We start from the raw sequence: 7,141 nt of genomic DNA on the forward strand, positions 1-7,141 counted from the left end.
AATATTATAAACTCCCTAATTAAAAGATCAAAATACAATATTCAGCATCAAATTCAAGACGAAACCCAAAATATTCAAATCGGTAACTTACGTACCCCATTCATCTGAACGCCTAATGATGCCAGATTGCTACGATAAAGAGAAAATAAAAATATCACAAGCCTACAAGTACCCTTAAAGACATATTTAACAGAACTAAGTCAAAAAAAGTAAGGAAGGCTAAGTTCGGCTGTAACCGAACATTACATACTCAGCTGAGAGCTTTGGAGACAAAATAAGGGAAAATCACTATGTAGGAAAATGAACCCAAGGTAACCCTGGAATATGTTTGTATGACATGGGTATCAAATGGAAGGTATTAAAGAGTATTTTAAAATGGAGTGGGCCATAGTTCTATAGGTGGACGCCTTTCGATATATCGCCATAAAAGTGGACCGTGGGACCAGGGGTGATAATAATTTGTTTGTACGATATGGATATCAAATGAAAGGTGTTAATGAGTATTTTAAAAGCGCTCTATAGGTGGGCGCCTTTTCGAGATATCGCCACAAAGGTGGACCAGGGGTGACATTAGAATGCGTTTGTACGATATGGGTATCAAATTAAAGGTGTTAATTAGTATTTTAAAAGGGAGTTGGCCTTAGTTCTATAGGTGGCCCAGGGGTGACTCTAGAATGTGTTTGTACGATATGGATATCAAATTAAAGGAATAAAGGGTTTTAAAATGGAGTGGCCCTTAGTTTTATATGTAAAGGCGTTTTCGAGATATCGACCAAAATGTGGACCAGGGTGACCAAGAACATCGTCTGTCGGGTACCACTAATTTATTTACATATGTAATGCCACGAACAGTATTCATGCCAAGAGGTTTTGATTTCGCCCTGCAGAACTTTTCATTTCTACTTAATATGGTAGGTGTCACACCCATTTTACAAAGTTTTTTCTAAAGTTATCTTTTGCGTCAATAAACCAATCCAATTACCATGTTTCATCCCTTGTTTCGTATTTGGTATAGAATTATGGAATTTTTTTCCTTTTTCATAATTTTAGATATAGAAAAAGTGGGCGTGGTCATAGTCGGAGTTCGCCAATTTTTTATACCAAGATAAAGTGAGTTCAGATAAGTACGTGAACTAAGTTTAGTACAGATAAATCGATTTTTGCTCAAGTTATCGTGTTAACGGCCGAGCGGAAGGACAGCCGGTAGACTGTGTATAAAAACTGGGCGTGGCTTCAACCTATATCGACCATTTTCACAGAAAATAATTAGAAACTATGCCCCTACCAAATTTCATAAGGATTGGTAAATTTTTGTTCGACTTATGGCATTAAAGGTATTCTAAACAAATTAAATGAAAAAGGGCGAAGCCACACCCATTTTGCAATTTTCTTTTATTTTTGTATTTTGTTGCACCATATCATTCCTGGAATTGAATTTTGTCATAATTTACTTATATACCCTAAAGATATTAAGTTTTTTGTTAAAATTTGGCTAAAATTTTTTTTTTTTTAAGTGGGCGTGTTCTTTATCCGGTTTTGCTAATTTTTTTTTAGCACATATATAGTAATAGGAGCAATGTTCTTGCCTAATTTCATCATGATATCTTCAACGAATGCCAAATTACAGCTTGCAAAGCTTTTAACTTAACGGCGCCACGCCCATTGTCCAAAATTTTACTAATTTGCTGTTCAGCGTCATAAGGTCGACCCACCTATCAAGTTTTATCGCTTTATCCGTCTTTGGTAATGAATTATCGCACTTTTTCGGTTTTTCGAAATTTTCGATATCGAAAAAGTAGGTGTGGTTATAGTCCGATATAGTTCATTTTAAATAGGGATCTGAGATGAGTGCCCAGGGAAGGCTAAGTTCGGGTGTAACCGAAAATTACATATCAGTTGAGAGCTATGGAGACAACATAATGGAAAATCACCATGTAGGAAAATAAACCTAGGGTAACCCTGGAATGTGTCTGTATGACATGTGTATCAAATGGAAGGTATTAAAGAGTATTTAAAGAGGGAGTGGGCCATAGTTCTATAGGTGGACGCCATTTAGGGATATCGCCATAAAGGTAGACTAGGGCTATGTAACTCTAGAATTTTTTTTTACGATATGAGTAGCAAATGAAAGGTGTTAATGAGTATTTTAAAAGGGAGTGGGCCTTAGTTCTATAGGCGGACGCCTTTCAAGATATCGCCATAAAGGTGGACCAGGGGTGACTCTAGAATGCGTTTGTACAATATGGGTATCAAACGAAAGGTGTTAATTAGTATTTTAAAAGGGAGTGGGCCTTAGTTCTATAAGTGGACCAGGGGTGACTCTAGAATGTGTTTGTACGATATGGGTATCAAATTAAAGGAATAAATGGTTTTAAAAGGGAGTGGTGGTAGTTGTATATGTGAAGGCGTTTTCGAGATATCGACCAAAATGTGGGCCACGGTGACCCAGAACATCATCGGTCGGGTACCTCTAATTTTTTTATATATAATACCACGAATAGTGTTCCTGCCAAGATTCCAAGGGCTTTTGATTTCGCCATGCAGAAATTTTTCATTTTCTTCTACTTAATATGGTAGGTGTCACAACAATTTTACAAAGTTTTTTCTGAAGTTATATTTTACGTCAATAAACCAATCCAATTACCATGTTTCATCCCTTTTTTCGTATTTCGTATAGAATTATGGCACTTTTTTCATTTTTCGTAATTTTAGATATCGAAAACGTGGGCGTGGTCACAGTCGAATTTCGGCCGTTTTTTATACCAATACAAAGTGAGTTCAGATGAGTACGGGAACTGAGTTTAGTAAAGATATATCGATTTTTGCTCAATTTATCGCGTTAACTGCCGAGCGGAAGGACAGACTGCCGGCTGTGTATAAAAACTGGGCGTGGCTTCAAACCAATACAGTTATTGTCCTAGAACCTAAGCCCCTACCAAATTTCACAATGATTGGTAAATTTTTTTTCGACTTGATGCATTAAAAGCATCCTAGACAAATGAAATGAAAAAGGGCGGAGCCACGCAGATTTTTAAATTTTCTTTTATTTTTGTATTTTGTTGCACCATATCATTACTGGTGTTGAATGTTGACATAAGCTACTTATATAATGTAAAGATATTAAATTTTTTGTTAAAATTAGACTTAAAAAAAATTTTTTTTAAAAGTGGGAGTGGTCGTTCTCCGATTTTCTAATTTTCATTAAGCATACATATAGTAATAGTAGTAACGTTGCTGCCAAATTTCATTTTGATATCTTCAACGACTGCCAAATTACAGCTTGCAAAATTTTTAAATTACCTTCTTTTAAATATGGGCGGTGCCACGCCCCTTGTCCAAAATTTTACTAATTTTCTATTCTGCGTCATAGGTTCAACCCACCTACCAAGCTTCATCGCTTTATCCATCTTTGGTAATTAATTATCGCACTTTTTCGGTTTTTCGAAAGTTTCGATATCGAAAAAGTGGGCGTGGTTATAGATCGATATTGTTCATTTTAAATAGCGAACTGAGATGAGTGGCCAGGAACCTACATACCAAATTTCATCAAGATACCTCAAAATTTACTCAAGTTATCGTGTTAACGGACGGACGGACGGACGGACATGGCCCAATCAAATTTTGTTTCGATACTGATGATTTTGATATATGGAAGTCTATATCTATCTCGATTCCTTTATACCAGTACAACCAACCGTTATGCAATCAAAGTTAGCTCAACTGAGTATAAAAATATGTAGGTGAGGATGCAAAGCTTCATGTTTTTGTGTGATCTGCATGTAAAACCTATGACTACGAATCACGTATTTCAACAACATATGACGTAAACGTAACTATTTGATGAAATTTGATGAATTTTAAAGCTTCTAGCCGTAAAAAAGGGGCAAAAATTACAGTTTATATGGGGTATATAATATATATACCACCGATCTCTATGATTTTTCAAGACAACAATATATGCTATATACGAAAGCATTTGGTGAAATTTGAAACTTCTAGCTAATAAAATGGGGCTGAAATTGAAAAAAAAAAATATATATATATACTATATATATATACTATATATACCATCATATATATATTATGTATATCACCGATCTCTATGATTTTTGCACACAACAATATATACTATATACGTAAGCAATCGCTGAAATTTTAAGCTTATAGCTGTTAAAATGGAGTAGAAATTGCGAAAAGTTTCTTATCTGAACAATCGGTTGTATGAGATATATACTAAATATATCACCGATCTCAATGATTTTTTCAGACAACAATATATGCTATTCACGTAAGCATTTGGTGAAATTTGAACATATCTAAACGATTTTTAAGATAAATATAAAATAAACAAGTAAGTAAGGCTAAGATCGGGTGTAACCGAATATTACATACTCATTTGAGAGATATGGAGACAAAATAAGGGAAAATCACCATGTAGGAAAATGAACCTAGGGTAACCCTGGAATGTGTTTGTATGACATGTGTATCAAATGGAAGGTATTAAAGAGTATTTAAAGAGGGAGTGGGCCTTAATTCTATAGGTGGACCAGGGTGACTCTTGAATGTGTTTGTACGATATGGGTATCAAATTAAAGGAATAAAGGGTTTTAAAAGGGAGTGGTGGAGAGTTCTATATATGAAGGCGTTTTCGAGATATCGACCAAAATGTGGACCAGGGTGACCCAGAACATCATACATAGTATTCCTGCCGAGATTACAAGGGCTTCTGATTAGCCCTGCTGAAATTTTTCATTTTCTTCTACTTAATATGGTAGGTGTCACAACCATTTTACAAAGTTTTTTCTAAAGTTATATTTTACGTCAATAAACCAATCCAATTACCATGTTTCAACCCTTTTTTCGTATTTGGTATAGAATTGTCGCATTTTTTCATTTTTCGCAATTTTCGATATCGAAAAAGTGGGCGTGGTCACAGTCGGATTTCGGTAAATTTTTATGCCTATGCAGAGTGAGTTCAGGTAAGTACGGGAACTGAGTTTAGTAAAGATATACCCACCAGTGGTAAGGTTTTCCAACACAAGGAAGAGGGTAACCTAACCTCACTTTCCGCACCATACTAAATAGGTTTTTGTTGTTGTTTATTTGCACATCACAAACACGAAATCAAGTTCAATTTAATTTAATTAATCCGGTGTTCACTTCACTTTTTAAACACTTTTTACACTTTTTTCTTGCGCTTAGTTTCGTATATTGCACGCATTTTTTCACTTTCTCAAAAATACACCCATTATTTGTGGAGGTGGTGAGTGGTCCCTTTTTTGTTGCTGCCGCTGAGACAAAAGTTTGTACATAATATCGTTTGCTATTTTTCACTGCTGTGACAAAAAGTCCAAAAATTAACCCTTTTCCGTTGTCCCTACGCTGACAAAGTCTGAAATAAAAGTAATAAATATAAAACGTCGAAATTCAAAGTTTTTTAATTTACTGCTAGGCCAGGTATCTTAATTCAGGAGACTCTCATTATTTCTAATCGGCAATTTTCTCTTTAATAAACGTAACCAAGACAATGGAAACCTACATCCGTTTAGCAGAATCGATCGCAGAGTTTGATAAAGATTACAGCCTTATTCCGGAGAGCGACCATATCAAACACACCCTGGCAATACAGCAGGAAGAGTTGCGGGTTTTTCGAAATTTTCGATATCGAAAAGTGGGCGTGTTTATAGTCCGATATTGTTCATTTTAAACAGCGATCTGACACGAGTAGCCAGGAATCTACATACCAAATTTCACCAAGATGCCTCAAAATTTACTCAAGTTATCGTGTTAACGGACGGACGGACATGGTTCAATCAAATTTTTTTTCGATACTGATGATTTTGATATATGGAAGTCTATACCTATTTCGATTCCTTTATACCTGTACAACCAACCGTTATCCAATCAAAGTTAATATACTCTGTGAGCTCTGCGCAACTGAGTATAAAAATAGGTAGGTACTTTGTGTGAGGATGCAAAGCTTCACGTTTTTTTGTGGCCTGCATGTAAAAACTATGACTACGAATCACGTATTTCAACAACATATGACGTAAACGTAACTATTTGATGAAATTTGATGAATTTTGAAGCTTGTAGCCGTAAAAAGGGGGCAAAAATGACAGTTTATATCGGGTATATAATATATATACCACCGACCTCTATGATTTTTTCAGACAACAATATATGCTATGTACGTAAGCATTTGGTGAAATTCGGAACTTCTAGCTGTTAAAATGGGGCTGAAATTGCGCAAAGTTTTTTATCTGAACAATCGGTTGTATGAGATATATACTATGTATACCACCGATCTCAATGAATTTTTCAGACAACAATATATGCTATACACAAAGCATCTGGTGAAATTTGAAGCTTCTAGCTGTTAAAAGGGGGCTGAAATTGCAAAAAAAATGTATTACTATATATACCATCATATATATATTATGCATATCACCGATCTCAATGATTTTTTCACACAACAATATATACTATATACGTAAGCAATCGGTTGTATGAGATATATACTATATATACCACCGATCTCTATGATTTTTTCAGACAACAATACTTGCTATACACGTAAGGCTTTGGTGAAATTTGAACGTATCTAAACGATTTTTAAGATGAATATAAAATAAACAAGTAAGGAAGGCTAAGTTCGGGTGTAACCGAACATTACATACACAGTTGAGAGCTATGGAGACAAATTAAAAGAAAATCACCATGTAGGAAAATGAGCCTAGGGCAACCCTGGAATGTGTTTGTATGACATGTGTATCAAATGTAAGGTATTAAAGAGTATTTAAAGAGGGAGTGGGCCATAGTTCTATAGGTGGACGCCATTTAGGGATATCGCCATTAAGGTGGACCAGGGGTTACTCTAGAATTTGTTTGTACGATATGGGTATCAAATGAAAGGTGTTAATGAGTATTTTAAAAGGGAGTGGGCCTTAGTTCTATAGGTGGACGATATGGGTATCAAATTAAAGGAATAAAAGGTTTTAAAAGGGAGTGGTGGTAGTTGTATATGTGAAGGCGTTTTCGAGATATTGACCAAAATGTGGACCAGGGTGACCCAGAACATCATCGGTCGGGTACCGCTAATTTATTTTTATATATATATAATACCACGAATAGTATTCCT

The sequence above is a fragment of the Eurosta solidaginis genome, unplaced genomic scaffold (genome assembly GCF_040869045.1).
Source record: "Eurosta solidaginis isolate ZX-2024a unplaced genomic scaffold, ASM4086904v1 ctg00001243.1, whole genome shotgun sequence".
In the NCBI taxonomy this organism is placed as follows: Eukaryota; Metazoa; Arthropoda; class Insecta; order Diptera; family Tephritidae; genus Eurosta; species Eurosta solidaginis.